The sequence below is a fragment of the Camellia sinensis genome, chromosome 13 (assembly GCF_055761805.1).
Source record: "Camellia sinensis isolate YWXY chromosome 13, ASM5576180v1, whole genome shotgun sequence".
Classification (NCBI taxonomy): Eukaryota; Viridiplantae; Streptophyta; class Magnoliopsida; order Ericales; family Theaceae; genus Camellia; species Camellia sinensis.
Genome location: NC_138973.1, coordinates 31,720,001 through 31,737,033, shown reverse-complemented (window position 1 = coordinate 31,737,033; position 17,033 = coordinate 31,720,001). Strand labels below are relative to the sequence as shown.

General features: G+C 35.1%; 1 pseudogene across 1 annotated transcript in view; it reads left to right on the top strand.

Moving 5' to 3' along the window:
* Positions 1 to 15,894: 15,894 nt before the first annotated feature.
* The window catches only part of LOC145806091 (formin-like protein 14), a 12,286-nt pseudogene continuing 11,147 nt past the window's right edge, over positions 15,895 to 17,033 (top strand). The window contains exons 1-2 of the transcript XR_014348613.1: positions 15,895 to 16,018; positions 16,515 to 16,626. The product of XR_014348613.1 is annotated as a formin-like protein 14 (transcript). The remainder of the gene's footprint in view (positions 16,019 to 16,514; positions 16,627 to 17,033) is intronic.

Genomic DNA, 17,033 nt, shown 5'->3' with positions numbered 1-17,033 from the left:
GAAATGATTGCCCATTGCTCTTTTAACTTTTTCTTACGGCTTTCTCTTCCTTTCTTCAGCTTTCTCTTCTTTTCTTCAGATTCAAGGTGGTTCGTGAGTGAGAGGTTGAAGACATGACAACCCTTGGCCATTGCATTCATAAACATTAAACTTGCACACTACTATAAAAAATAAACAAACAAATGTGATTGTATTTTTAAAATTTTTAGTAAGAGTTTTAAGATTTGAATTTATAAAAAAAATATTGAATATTTAAGTTGTATCAACCCAATTCATTAACATTTTTAACATTATGAAATAATAATATAAAAAAAACTATTAGGTAGTATTATTCTCCCGTTATTTTTATCTAAATGCATTTTATTATATAATATTACAAAGACATTTTTAAATATATAGACTACAAAAAATGAAATAGGAGTCGCACCTCCTCAACTATTATGCATTTATATATATCAACAATTATGTTTCTTCTAAAAGTAATTCGCGGGTGTTGGTATAGTTTAAAAATATATATATATATATATATATATATATTTTAACGTTCATCAAAAGTTTGTCAAAAAAATAATATCAAAATTTGAGTCAAATTATTTGTATGTGTCAAGATTGACGAATTTGTATGAGTTGAACAACATTGTTAAAATTTGACATTCTAAATAAATATGAATTATAGTTTGGATCAATTATTTATGTTGTGATCTAAGTAGTGTGTGATCTTCGTTTCAACACCAATCTTTATCGCATTTTAGTTTATTATTTTTCTATGAAAAAAAAATGCAGATTATCAAACTGTTTCTTAAAAATTGTATGGTATAAATTTTATTTGAAGATTGTTCTTTTGGACTTAAATTTAAATGTTTTAGCTAGATTAATAGTTGAGTTTAGTAGATGAGATATTTTCCGTGTCAAATATAATAAATGAATTCAAGTTTCAGTACTGCATAATAAAAAAAATTTTATTCTCAAAAACAAAAAAAACAAAAAACAAAAAACCAGAAGTACCAATTGACCATGTGGATTCACTTCTATCTTTTATTTTTTTTTTTTAAGTCATTGGAAGCCTTAGCTCAATGAGGTTTGCCTTTAAGCAACCTATGACCCGCATGACATTGTGCAAGCAACATCAGCACCTGACTCCAAAAACAGGGGTACCAAGCAAAGGTTGACGTAAAGTCAGAAATGAACAAATGTTAAGATTGTGTGGATTTAAGAAACGGGGCGGTTTTACTGGCCCAAATAGAATTCAATGTGATCAGCCCATAAAAACTTGATAGAGAATTGGGCTCCCACAATTTTCACAATTTAATTTTGGGCCTTCCAGTTCAACCAAACCAACAGTATTGCATTGTACAACCCTGGTAGGAGGAAGCTGCTCTACAACAGTTCTGATTTTCAAAATTTTAATTGTTTTTATTTTTAAAAAACACACAGAAAACATTAAAATAAATTATATTCAAAAACCATTTTCTCATAAAAAAATTTCAAAAATCATTTGGTTTGAGTTTTCAGAAATTATTTTTAGATGGATTTTCATATGTCTTTACTAATTTTTTTTCATATTTTATTTATTTATTTTTAAAATTTTTAGATACATGAAAGTTAGATGAATCTAAAAAGTTAAAAAAAATAATAATTATTAAGAAAGACAAAAAAAATTTTAAAAAAATACATAAAGATTTTTGTTCACATTTTCATTTATTTTTGTTATTAGGAAAAATTACCCGAAAATCCTATTTGGAAAAATGTTACTCCATTTAGTACTGGAAGTTTTCTTTCAAACCAATTAATCTTTTTTTTTATGGTATATTGTGGAGTTTACTTGTTTACCCTTGAGTGTGATTTTAGTTGTGATTTTTTCTTGATGTTTGGGTGGGTTGGTTATGTTATGGTGTTAATTTTTCAAATTTTTGTGGAAAATTGCGTGGAGTGATTTGTGGGGTTAGTGGTGTTTAGCCATTTGATGTGTGAGGGTTGATGTGTGGGGTTAGTGATGTTTAGCCATTTGATGTGGGAGGGCTGATGTGGAATCGTGGTGTTGTTGCTGGTGATTTTTTTTTGGTTTGATTTTGTGACTAATGTTTGGGTGGGTTTATTAAGGGATGATGTTATGTGTTTAATTTTTATTGTTTGGGTTGTGTAGAGTGATTTTTGGGGTAGATGTTGTTGTTGCCATTTCATACCACACTACATGTAGGATACTTCCCAACATAAATGTGAATGTAATCACACACAACCAAAAATGAATGTAGTGTACACTTCAGATTAACAGTGAACTGGACAATAAAAAAAAAACCAACACATTAACACTGCCACCCACATAAGATCCACTAAATACATGAATATACGTGGTGTAAATTGTTAGAAATTGTTTAAAATTCTGGGTAAAACCAGAATTTTTTCCTATCTTTGGTCAATTATTTAGGTGGGACCCGTGCACCAAAATTGGCGAGTCTAAGTGGTAACGCGTTCTATGCCGCGTTGTGATTCACGTGGTATGTTTGGTTGCTCAAAACCATTATCGAGTGAATGAGAAATTGAAGCCAAAGTGTGTTCCATGGAAATGGAGTTTTGGTGGAAATTCCTTAAAGTTTGTGTAAATGGCTTGTCCCACATTGATTTCGTAAGAAGTTTTGAATGGGTTTATATAGCTTGGACTTATAACTTGGGGAGGGCCCCAAGGGGCATCCCAAGTTTGTAGAAAGGAGAGGTTATAGGCAAAATGGGCTAGACCCATTGGACCCAAAAATCACTACATGCGCGCGCGCCACCGCCGTCCATTCGGGCGGGCTGGCCTGGGCTTCGACGCGGGTGCGTGGTGTGAGGTTTGGCTTGTCCGGCCCAATACTAATCTTTTTGGGCCAAAAATATTTGAATTCAATTTATTTTTGATAGAATAAATTTTGTCCAAATTTTAATTTTAATTTTTGAATTCAAAATTTTATTTGCACATATTCAGAAATTCTTTGGATCTGTCCAAAACCGAATCTGTTCGGTTCAAATTTAAATCCACCCGAACAAATTTGAAATTCAAACAGATTCGGTTATCTGTTCAAATTCAAACCCAACAGGTACAGTACCTGTTCAAACAGGTATGCTACCTGTTCAATTCAAAATTAAAGGGTGCCATTACTTCTATAAATAGACCAACCCTCATTTGATCAGTTTTTTTTACTCCAATTTTTGTCCCTCTTTTGCTACAATTCATCTTTGCATTTTGCTGCATTTATTCCATTATTATTCTGTGAGAAATAGTGTATACACTAAGTGTGTTCGTTGAACATATAAATTGTAGTGTTGCATTTATTTGTTGTTGATCATTTCATCCTAGGAGATAGACGTCCATATTCTGAAAGCACCGAGGAGATGACGAATCTGTCTTAAGAACACAGTGTCAAATACTGGACTTAATCAGATTATTATTCGAAGAAATTAATCAAGTAAGTTGTTTAATTTATTATTCTGTTTTATTTGTTTATTTAAATCAAATTTTAATTTTGTTTTTGTAACAAAATAAAATATGTTTTATTTATTTAATTTTATTTCTAGTTTGATTTTTGTAATCAAACATTTTCTCTCTTTTCCTTTATTTCTTTTATATTCTAGTTGTTATTAAGCACACAACATAATTAATTATTTTAATTACAGTGAAAATTGTCCAACATAAATGTTATTGCAAAACCCACTAAATACATGAACACTAATTCCATTTTGTGGTGACATGTGTTTAGTGGGTTATGAGTGTTCCATATGTGGTATGATATTACTGCTAATGTTTACTAATAGCTACATTGTACAAATGTTATTACGAAACATTTTCATAAATCAAACATTATACAGTTGTAATCACATTACATAGATATCGTACTTTGCAATAACGCGACACCCAATAACTGTCACGCCCCACTTTTTAATACTCGAAGTATTACCAAATTCATTAACTTAATTCCATTTCAGAGATAACATGCGGAAATAAACTCATATATTCAACTCGTAGAAGTGAATAACAACACTCTCATTCGTATGCAATGTAAATACAACATGAGCATGCTAAATAAATTGCCATTGGGCTTACAGCATTAAAGAGTCAAGAAGAAGGGTGTAACCCTTTTACATATATGGCATTCCGTTAACATAAAAAAGGCCCCGTGGCCAACAATTAAGAAGATCCAAATCTTGTAGCACATCCTGCTCAACACTTGAAAAAGATTCAACAACGTGGGATGAACATATAGTCCAGTAGGGATCTCAACATGGCCCTCAACAATAACAACTTACAAATAGCTATGATCATGAATGCCCAATCCCATACTAGAATAGTAATGTGACAGTTTATAAAAAAATATACATCAGTATGAACTTTCCCGAAAACAGCCATTTCATTCAACGCTATAAGCGATTCATCTTTCCTTTTTCTTTCACTAACCCCAATCTTTCATGACATTAACAATTACTTAGGAAATAATCTCACTAAGCCCATTACTCTCTTCCATTTTCCATACATACAACAGATGTGCCTTTTCAAAACATATTTTTCTTTTTAACATGTTCGATCTCCTTCACACTTTCCAAATGACAAAATGACATTTTGGTTCGTTCCCAATACAATCATAACTATACATGCATACATTTATAAAAAGGGAGATAACAACTCACTAACATGTATATAATCAACCAATGAAGTAACTTGGCCCTCCGAAACTGTAACCAACCAAATCCATGATATCCTCAGATACAATGGAACAACAACAACAAAACTTTGCTCTACCAGCTATGTGCGTAGTAAGCCGATACAGTCTCACAACAACATACCAGTTTACCAGGCGCTAGCTGGAAGGGTGTGGTGCCTTAGATTCTCAGCGCAGTCAGTTCTCCAGGCACTAGCTGGAAGGTCACGGTACCTCTGATTTTTAGCGCAAGGTATAACACCACCAACCAAAATACAACAGACCATAACTAACATGTATAACACATATACATAAACCATCAAGATACAAGCAATGTGTTAAAGTATATGAACACATAATTAATTCCCCCCGAGCAAGTATACATGTATAATGTATCTCAGCACTTCCTCACATACAATGTTTGTAATAACCCACATTCATGTCTTAGTCATGTTCATGTACATTTGCATGATTTTGTCTTATTAAGTTTGCATTTGCAGACTTTGACTTGTTTTGCATAAGTAAAGGTCCCTATCTTGTTTTGTGCTTATGTGATTTGCCTAAGTGTTGTATGCATGTTTTGTTCCTTCCTTGCTGTCTCAAGCCTAGGTCATGCCAAGCCTAGATCATGTTAAGCCTAGGTCATGTCAAGCCTAGGTCATGCCAAGCCTAGGTCACACCTTTGAACCTCTTACCCCTAGGACCATCTTGGAACCACTTTGGTTGACCTCCACCATCACCTAGGCATATTGGCCGAGGTGTGCAACATCTAGGCCGAGGTGTGCATCACCTAGGCCGAGACGTGCATTATCTAGGCCGAGATGTTATCATATAGGCATCCTAGATCCTTAATCCTTGCACCTAGTGATCTTGTTCTGAGACTGGAATGACCTAGACCGAGGTGTGGCACATCTAGGCCGAGGTGTGGCACAGCTTGGCCAAGTGTTATCCTTCCTAGCCGAGATCATTGAGACCTTACTTGCTGAAGCCTATGTCCTGAGCCGAGATCATTACCTGCCGGAGTGCCCATGTCATCTAGCTTGTTGTATACACTTTGTCTTACACATGTCTTGTCTTTCTATCACCTTTTGAGGAGAACCAATCCGGAAGTGCCACATGTCCCAACAGAGAGTTAAATCAGCCGATAGAGAGAGAAAACCTATCATTTCTATATCTTTGTTCTAGGTAGAGAGAGAGGCTCTAGGAAGAGGAAAATGAGTTCTTGAGAGAGGAGTGGATTTCCAAGCTTGATCCCTAGAGATCGAACCGTTAGATCCGTGTTTTAAGGTTAGATTCGTGATCTACTCTTGTTATTCTTTATGTTGATCTAATCGCATTGCATGATCTAGCATGTTTCATGAACCATGCATTGCTTTGAAATTCGGTTTTAGAAAGAGAAAGTGATATTCATGTGTTCTTGAAGAAAACCATGTTTTGATCCGAAAGTTTGTATCAAAATGCATGTTTTCGTATTTGTTTTCATATGATCTTCAAGTATGGGTACCAAGGTCCATGTTTTCGAACTCATAGCATAAAACCTCAGATTTTGTAATAACAAGTTATGATTTTAACATTCATGTTCTTCATGTTCTTCATGCTCATGTTCTTCATGTTCTTCAATGAGGAAACCCAGATTTCCAGGCTTTATTTCCCTAGGTGTGATCACCGAGACCACTCTTGCCTAGATCACACACCTAGGCCAAGCATCGTATCTCACATTGGCCTACCTTGCATGATCACTTGCACGTTAGTTTATCTTGCATGCACACCTAGGCCAACCTCTACACACCTAGGCTAACCACTGCACACCTAGGCCGACCATGGTACACCCTTGCCGGCACCTTGTAACACCTCGACAGGCAGCTGCACACTGAAGCCTAGGTAACCACACCTCGGCCAAGAGGTGTGGGACCTCGGCCAAGACCTCCCGGGTTCACCCAGCTAAGTCATTTTAGCCTAGATCATCTCTGTGCATCCATTCCAAGACCTGGCTGGTACCCAACATGTTTTCCCTAGAAGAATCCAGCATGTTTTCCCTAGATAAAAAACAGTGTTATAACTTCCAGCATGTTTTCCCTAGATCATTTGCATTCATGTAAAGCTTGTTTTTAAGAGTACATTCAATAGACTTTGCCATGTGTTTGTAGGACTTGGACCTTTGCCTTGATCCCGACGTCCCAAGAACTATGTGAGTGGTATTTTTAATAAAGCTATGTTATACGTTTTGATAAAGGCTTTGCTTTGCTTTGTTTTGAAAGTATTTGTTAAGCATGAATGATTACCCCTATTTTGTGTATCAAGTATAAGTTCGTGTATCAAGTAATTAGCTTTGTTTTGGATGACATTCTTAGAAAGTCCTTCCATGCTAGGAGACTCTAAGCCCATGTAGCATTATGTTTGGGAGATCTCTGCTATCGACGGTCTATGAACGGATAGCCCCCACTGACGGTCTATGAACGGGTGGATTTGTCTAATCTGCTATCGACGGTCTATGAACGGATAGCCCCCACCGACGGTCTATGAATGGGTGGATTTGTTTTGTTCGGAATGTCATCACCCCAAGTACATGTTGATGTTTTAACATCCAAGAAGCTTTGAAAGATTTGATTGATGAACTTGATTCATCCTATGCTTTGTTTTGTACAAATTATGATATATGTATTGTTTTGACAAGGACCTCGGGAATCATTCTTTTACCCCTTTATTACTTATACCATCCACTTAGTATCCAAGCTCACCCTCTCTATATATATGTAGGTAACAAGCTAGAAGGCGGTGACGTCGAGATGTGTGTTTTGCAAGATGTTTTGGAATGCATGTTATGTCGGCAATCTTGAAGCTTATGTATTTTGAACATGTCAGCTTGAGAAGCCTTTTAGTCAAGATGTAATATGTATTTTATTTTGCTTATATTCAAGTTGTAAAGCTATGTAAAGATGTATGCCATTTCATTTGACTTATGCACAGCTCTTATGAACTAATTAGATTTGTATATATTGCTTCCGCACATGTTAGCCCCATATGTAATACTTCTGATTGTGTGTGAATTTTGAAAGTTGGCCTTCGGTAATCTCGGATTACTAGCCATCACGGCACCATTCTACTAGGGGCGGAATGGGGTCGTGACAATGTTCAATCAACAATGGTATAATGCAAACACGACAATTCAACACAACCATGTCATCCTCCACCGATGACCAAGGACAAAACCTCTAGATGCAAGTATTTAGTACATCTATTAAAGTCTCAATTACTATGAGACCACAAACCCAACAACAACACTAACACGGTAGTTAAAGATACAACCCCCACGTGTGTGTATTTAACACTCAAGAAATAACATTCCAATTTTTGTACTTATATCAAAGATAATTTTCTCATTTCACAAGAAAAATTCCGTTTCCTTTTGTTTTCACAAAACCAACTCCATCCCTTTTGTTTTCACAAAACCAATTCCATTAATAATAAAGCCATAACTCACATTAGTCCACTATATTCATTTCAAAACCATTCCAAAGCCAAAGTTAACCCCTTAGGCATTAATACATTCACCCAACTCACATTAACAATAGAGATTTACAACATAGGTTAACTACCCTCCATTTTAATTTACCAAATCAAAATATAATTTAGGGCTCTTTCTTCTTTCAACTATAACATGCTAATTTATACTCCAATTAGCCCAAAACAACCGTTAATGATAAAATAACCATTTTCAAACAACCAACCCTAGGTTCCTTCTCATGATTTCAAACAAATCCAACGTGGATATGATTTTCATGCAATACAAAACTACCACATGTCTATCTATAGCCGAAGTATTGAAAAAGAACAAGGAAATCCCTACCTCAAATGTAGAACCCAAGGAGAAGAAGAGCAAAACTCGGAAGTGCTCCAAATCCTAAATTTCTTGGATCAAAACAAAACCCTCGACGATCAACACACTTTTTACAAAGGCCCAAGGCGAGGAAAACACTCATACTAGATCAAATCCTAGAGAGAAGTTAGGTTTTAGAGTGAGGAGCTCTCAAAAATCGATTTTGGGAAAGTAAGAGAGAGAAAAGAAAAGTGAAAAGTGATTTCATTGACTGATATAAAACAGGTCCGCTCGAGCGTACAACACCCCGCTTGAGCGTCAGACACAGGTTCACGCTCGAGCGTCCAAAGAGCCGCTCGAGCGCCGGATGCACCCTCCCAGAATTTTTTGCAGACGACCAAAATGTTGAGAGAAGGAAATTCACGCTCGAGCGTCAAAACTGCCGCTCGAACGGAGAGGCAACAACAAAAGCCCGCTCGAGCGTCAAAGAGCCCCTCGAGCGGATAGACCAAAACCTGGGCAAAATTCTAAGTCTTAAAACACAACCAACTTATTCCCAACTTGCCCAACATAACCCAAAACTCTAAAACAAAGAGTAAGGGATAGAAATGAGGATAAGACAATAACAAATCTACGGAACCGAGTCCGGATTACAGTTAAACAACAACAGGGAATACCGGGATCGCTATAATAACTGTAGAACATACATACGCTACTTTCAAACGTTTAACTCAACTAACTACACTAATATTCTACAAGCCTAAGGCAAATAATTTTGTCACCTATCCAACGATTGTTACCTACAAGTCACATGACTTATACAACATTGTAATTACACATATGCAATTCCGACAACGTCAAAATATGCCATGGTCACCCCCTCCCCATGCACCCCGCTTTCATACCATGGTGACATTCAAAACACACATACAAAATGCAAATGCAAATCACAATATTACTAACATAATTATGTCAGCGGTCGTACCGACAAAATTGGAATGCTGTGTTCTACCCATTAACGTGTGACAACCCTCACCTCTGATTTCTGCTAAACTGTGATTGAACATGATAAGTAACTGATTTGGCTGAAATTCTGAATTGATTGCATGAATGTATCGTTTAAATGCATTTCTATCTGTTTGATTACTAAATGATTTGTTCATGTTTTAAGTTTCGAATTGCAAATTGAAGGCCTTGTCGGCGACCGAATCTGAATTGATCAGTGTTATGTGCTAATTAGAATTTATGTGATTTTATGGTAGACTTAATTGAAATTTGATTTAGAATGATTAAATTAGATTAAATAATGTTGAATGATATTAGTTGCATTATTTACCTTTTTGCCATATTAGTGGGCCACTTCATAAAACATCTTGAGACTTGATTTTATATCATTTTGTGCATCTCCTTCATCACTTTTCTAGACCAAACGTGAGAGAGAGTGAGACTTGGGAGAATTGGAATTCATCTTGAAATCTTGCTTGAATTTAGAGGAGTTGAAGACAGATTGCATATTTGAGCTTCTAGACTTAGAATTCAAGGTTTAAGGTAGGAGATTCCTCCTTACAAATATGTATTTAAATTATTTCTTGCATGGTTCTTGGAAGTTTAGAGTTTAAAGTCAAGAATTGGTTTAAAGTGTTGATTTGAAGGTCAATTCATGCATGCATGTATACATTCTTGGGATTTGAGGTTGTTTTCATAAAATCCTCACATGCATGCCCATATTCTAGATGTAGTTCATGAATTCATCATGTTTTTCGAAGGATTAACTCATTTGATCATGCGTTAGGGGCTTTGAATTCAAATGAACACATGCATGTTACATTTACATCATGCTCTTGAAGTTATTGTTGAAATTGTGTTTAATTGACTTACCTTTGGGCATTTTTTTTACAAATTGATCTTCAAAACATGTTGTATTATGGGTTTTTAAGTGTTTTCCAAAAAATTGGCCCAAAAGGATCGAATTTGAAGCCTTAATAGTTGAGTTTGTGCTTGGAGGTTCAATCTGGAAATTCCAGATTTTGGACCCACGCTCGAGCGAAGGACTTCACGCTCGAGCGTAAACTTTGAGTACATGCACTTCCGCTCGAGCGTAAGAAGTCACGCTCGAGCGTGAAATGCATATGCCCAGAAGTTCATATGTCTTGCAGTCCGCTCGAGCAAGGGACTTTACACTCGAGCGAGGATCTGAGCCTTACGCTTGAGCGTGGGTCAAGCGTCCATCAAGCGTGAATTTTGCGCATCCAGTACTTTTGCATGAGTTTGCAGTCCGCTTGAGCGAGGGAAGTCACGCTCGAGCGGAGCTCCTTTGTCTGTATGTCTGCTCGAGCGTAGAAAGCCACGCTCGAGCATGGATCCCTGTTTCAGCAAATTTTGAGAAGTGTTTTAAAGTGCATTTTTGCATCCTCTTTCCATCCTAGGCATTCCTAGGCCATGTTTAAGGCATCTTAAGGAGGATATTGATGTAGAACCACACCAAAACAAGATAGGGGTTAAGTTATCAAACCCAAGTGTGTAACTTAGTGTGTGTTCATTCTCTACCTATGTAGGGTTGGCATCCGAGGACGCTCATTAACTGCTTAAAGCCCAGTGCTCTGTGAGTAACAATATTGTAAAGATACGTTCAATTATGATTATTTTTTGAACGATTGACTGTACTGCTTTGTGAAATGATACTGTTTACTGAATGAATGTTTGTCCTATGTTCTGAACTGTACTTGTGGCATTCATAGCAACTATTGTTACTATACTGTTACTGTTACTACTACTGTTACAGAGATCTCTGTCAGTTCCCATGCTTGGAACTACTACTGTTTACTGTTATGATGGCCATCAACTGACTGTTCGGTCTGTTAAGACCTACTGTTTACTATACTGTTATGCTATGTGATGTACCACATATGACCATTATGGTTTCTAAATGACTGATATAGCATGAAATATGAGCCACTGACTGAATGACTGATTTACCGATGTAAATGACTGTTTTAAATACTGAAAGGACATTCATTCTTAACTCCTTTACGCATATGTTATTCACTGAGCTTTAGCTCACTATTTATATTTATATGTAGGTGTCTAGGCACCGGATCGGAGCTAGATGCGTCGGGTTAGCTTTTGTTTTGTCAAGCCAACCATTGTGCCTCACCTCGAAGTTCCAAGTCTGTTCAAGCCAAGGCTTTTTGGGGTGTCTCAGTTCATCCTTTTATTTCTGTTCTGTAATACTGTTTGAGGCTTGTACTATACAGTTATGGTGAAGGGATTAGGTCCCTAACCTGGATGCTTATGTATGTGATGCATGTATATATGTTTTGATAATGAATGTGAATATGTTCAGGAAAGTCTTTTTGCATACAAACTGTCACAGCTCATTGGATATCTTTTAATATTGTTTTGGCTTCCGCCAGCCCCTCTACTTTGTATTACTGTTATTACTGTTAAGCAGGCCTCCGGTAATCACGGATTACTGGCCGGTTACGGTGCTAAACTCATAGGGGCGGGTTTGGGTCGTGATATAACGTCACGCACACAAAAGAATACAAACATCACGTTGAATGTGCACACTCACACACCAATCAACATACACCTAACATGTAACAACTAGAAAATTTAAGGTTGCGTTTGGTAGAGCTTTCTAAATATGATTTGAGAGTATAAGTTGTATTTTGAGTTTGTGAGTTTTGGAATTATGATTTGAGTGTAGAAAATTTGTTTGGTGAAATAGTTTTGAAAAGAGTTTTGAATTGAGTAGGAAATTTTTGATGTGACATATGATATTTGATACAAAAATTTACAACTCATAACCAAACACACAACTCAAAATTTTATTAAATATGATTAAAAAATTAAAAAAAATTTAGAAAATATTTTTTTCGAATATATAAAAATTAACATGTGTGAATTGCCACAAAAAAAAAAAAATTTGCACTATTCCGGTCAACCGGTGGGATGTTCGGTTAGCCCAAATTTTTCTGTCTTCGACCGAGTTTTCAAAATTAAACGTGGAATTAACTTTTAAAAATCGTAAACAAACGTCATGTGTGAAATGGCTGTTCCAAAGCTTTACCAAACACAGCCTAAGTTGTTTTTTAAATTTTATATTAGTATTTTTTAATTATAAATGAAAAAAAATCTTAAATGTTTAATAAAAAATTCCATAAGAGTAAAATAAAATAAAGTGTAATTTATTTACATCAGGGGTCATTGTATAGAAAAGGAAAAAAAAACCCTAGTAATGCAATTACATAAACTTATCCATTTGAGGGATAAGCTTCAATTTAGAGCATCATGATGGCAGCTACATAGGGAGGTTACGTGGTGTGGCTACGTGTCACCTAAAGTTTGCTGAGCAAGTATTGCACCTTGTATAAAAGGAGGAGGGCGTTGTGAACAAGATAAAGGAAAAAACAAATAAAGAAAGGAAAAGAAAATACTGGAAGTCAAGAAGGTCTTTGATAGTGGAAATAAAGAGTGAGGTATTAATTTTAAGGTGAGTTATATTATACCTTGAGTCATCATCATATATTTTACGTATGTTTTGAGTTATCATAGTTTATTTTACGCAATTTATGTTTTATAAATTATATTATCATATTTAATTTATGAGCCTTATTTTTATATAATAAGGAAAACTCATGATCTAACTATTTATTAAAATACGTTTTGAGTAATTATTTTATAAATACTACCACAGAAATCTCATGTCTCGGGGGATATAAATAACCATTGGCCTTCTGATTAGTCACTTTGGGACCCTCTGTCTATCATAAATCCACTGACACTCTGATTTCTGGTGTAGAGCAAAGTGCTGTACGGAGCTAAGTGCTACACTTTTGTGGGGGCCACCTCTAAAGTTCATATAAGCCACATCTTGAGTCCATATATCTGTTCCGTTCTATACTGTGGTTATGATTATTTTGTTTATATGATTTTTGTCAAATGATTTTCGTATTATATATTATGTATGTTAATATCAAACTCTGTTTAGCCAATAATTATCCATAGTAAATTTTATGCCCTTATGCTCTTAGTATAATATTACTCACTCTACCATGTGCTTATAGTTGTTTACCAATTGTCAGGAAATAATGCAATTCAGAAATAGCTTTTGGAGAGTCTTAGATGCAGGGTTGCGGAATAGACACACATAACACTTTTATAGTATTTATAATTCTATTCTTCATATATAAATTCGGATTTTTTGGTCAATAAAATTTGTTAAAAGTAGAAGCTCCAATGATTATTTTGATACTCTCACTTAAATATTTTTTCCGCTCACGTTTATTCAAGAATTGGCTAGAGGTAACTTCAGTTATTGGCGATCACGATACTTAACCCTTGAGTACGGGGAGCAGGTCGTGACATAACATACCCAATTTGGCTAACTACACCTATGAACACTATCACAAAGACAAAAAAAAACTCCCATAGTCATACAAAAAATCTTCAACTCTTGTTACATTACATGTTTCGCTAACCAGCAACACATGTGTGTGTGTTGCCCATAGACGACATCACAAAATGGAATGCAATGCACAGCAACACAACCTTCAAATCAATACATACTTCAGCAACCCAATAAAAAAAACGCCACCACATTAACACTACCATGTACATTTTCACCAATCCATACCCAAAAAACCAATACATACATCAGAAAACCATATACTGCACACTTATCGTTATGTGTTCCTGCCATGATCTCCGGCGTCGATATTGTGTAGATGTCGTATTCACTGCTAATGCATGGATGAAATGGTTATCACACCCAACGTCACGAAAACCGCAAAGTATTACTATGAAATGGTTTTGGGAGGTATGCTAATGTTAATTTGGGGGATTAACATCAACATTATCAAATCGAACACGAATCCCAAAAATCACGTCAGTGAATAGCTACAATATTAGAATCAACGTTATTACAAAACCTTCCATCTTTACCATCACAATTCCGATCACGTAGGAGAGACAACAACAAAACACTATTTTTCGTTGTTTGACACTTTAGTAATTTTAATATCAATACAAACCCATATTTGCCCTCATTATTTCAAACCTACATGCATAAATCTTGGGCCATAAAGTCTTTAACATCGAAATAAGACCTATCAGTCTTTAAAAAAAAAAAAAAGACTAAATAGTTTAACATTTCCAAATTTGAGATTTAATGGTGCTTTACCCTTATTTTTTAATATTTCGTCAATTTAGATTACTTGATAGATGCATTTTGATTAGGTGCACTTAAAAAGTATAAAAAATTAATTAAAATATAAAAATAATACAAAATAAAATTAAAACTCATTTAAAAATAATTTTTGAAAAATCAAACAAAACAGACACCATGATTTTCACATTTTATGTACTCTGAATTTCTTTGTGTTAATTTTCTTTTATTTATAAATGAAGATATTTTTTTCAGAGCTGCTACAGGGCCCGAAATGGTCAAGCTCAAATTTGCCCTGAATCCAAAACGACTGATTTTTTTTTTTCCCCTTTTTTCTTTCTCTCTATTTTGACAATTGAAGATGAAGAAGCAGAGAAGAAGAAGAAGAAGAAGAAGAGAAGAGGAAGTAGAAGCAGAGAAGAAGAAGAAGAAGAAGAAGAAGAAGAAGTGTTCAGATTAGATTAGATCAGATCAGATGAAGAAGAAGTCTTTAGATCCGAAAAAAATATATAAATAAATCAACAACATCTTCATCAACACATGATCATCATCATCAACAACAACAACATCTTCATCAACATCATCACATCATCATCAGCCAAAAAAAAAAAAGATTCAAATCTGAAAGAAAAAAAAAAAAGAGATTCAAATCTGATTCATATCTGAATCTCCGATCACCGCCATCGCCGTCGATCTTCCTCCTCCGCCATCACCATCACCGTCTTCTTCTCTTCCTTCTCCTTCTCCCCATCTTTTCTCCTTCTTCTCTCTTCCTCTTCTCTTCTCCTCTTCTCTCCTTTCTCTCTCTCGGTTGTGTCTGTCTTTGTTCAAACAAGAAACGGAAGAAAAAGGAAGAAAAACAAGAAAAGGAAGAAAACGAAAAAAAAAAAAAAAATGAAACCCAAAACGACGTCGTTTTGAAATTCGAGCTAAATTCGAGCCATTGATTTCGGACCTTCAAACAATTTTGTATTTTCTTCCAAACAAATAAAACGACAATGCTACGTAACTCAAATTTTGTGGCTCAAAAGTGGCTCAAATGGTCAAAACGACGTCGTTTTAAGTACAGAACAACATAAAAATGGCCAAAACGACGTCGTTTTGGCCATTTGAATCACTTTTAAGTCACAAAATTTGAAGTACGAGACATTTTCTCAAATAAAATACAAAATAGATAACCCTACTATTCCCATCTCAAAAGGAAAAAAATCAAGCACAAAAAAATGAAAATATTTTTATTATTTTATTTATAATGAGCCTTGAATATTCAAAAACCAAAGCAAAAGTTGATTTGGACGATATACAAATCACCACAATCTCCACTTCGCCGCTTGATTTCACAGCTCCGACTCTCCCACAACTCAGGTTCGTTGTGTCCAAAATTTCTCTAAAAGCCTTCATTTTTTTTACATATATATGTAGCTATATTTGTGTAAATTTGCTGTCTATTGCTATCATATGTCGAACATTGGCTTCACAAGTTAGTAGATTCATGGGTTTTGCCTCAAATCTGCAACCCACCGTATGGTTCCCGAGAATGTCGAGGAAAAGAAACGAAATTGAAGAAGATTTGAAGGATCTTTATGTTTTCTATTGTTCTGGTAACAAAAGAAATTGAAAATCACTGCGCTTAACTGAATCAAAGAGTAATATTATTATGTTTGGTTGAAGTAATGCCATTTCATTTTTGTTTATTTGGTGGGTTTGAAACTAAAATTTTAAAGTTCAAATTTTGAAGTTCAAGGTATAATTTTTTTCCTTTCAATTTTTATCAGTTTCTCTGCATTCCAATAGAGCATTAGTTATGTATTTCAATGTGGTTTGGCTCTGAGTTATGTTTGTAATTTTTCATATTCTTCAGGTATTGGTTTGTTGCCCAGATGTAATTTGGTTGACAATTATGTCGATCCTCAGTAGATTTTTTCACAGAAGAGCCCCAGATAGCTTGCTTGAATTTGTTGACAGGGTATATGGTAATGAAATTTCCTTCTCTAACCTAATTATTTTGCTAACTTGCTATATCATTAGTTTGTCCTTTTTTGGGTTTGTGGTTTGTATGAGACTTTGGTTTGTATGAACCTTATGCTAAAAAGCACAAACATGGACACGACACAACAAGGATACATAGATACGGCAGTTCTCAAAAAATGCAGGACACAAACACGTGAGACCGAAATATGTGCAAAATAGGATGATTAATAGGTGTGTGAATATTTTATTAAAAAATAATAAAAACTGCTGCACATAACACTAGTTTATAAAGACTAAAGTATGAGTGATTAATACATTCAATCTCAATTAATTTTCTTCAAAGTGTTTCATGTGTGTCTAATCAATGGATACTTGTATCCCCAAGTGTATGAAGCGTGTCAAGGTGTAA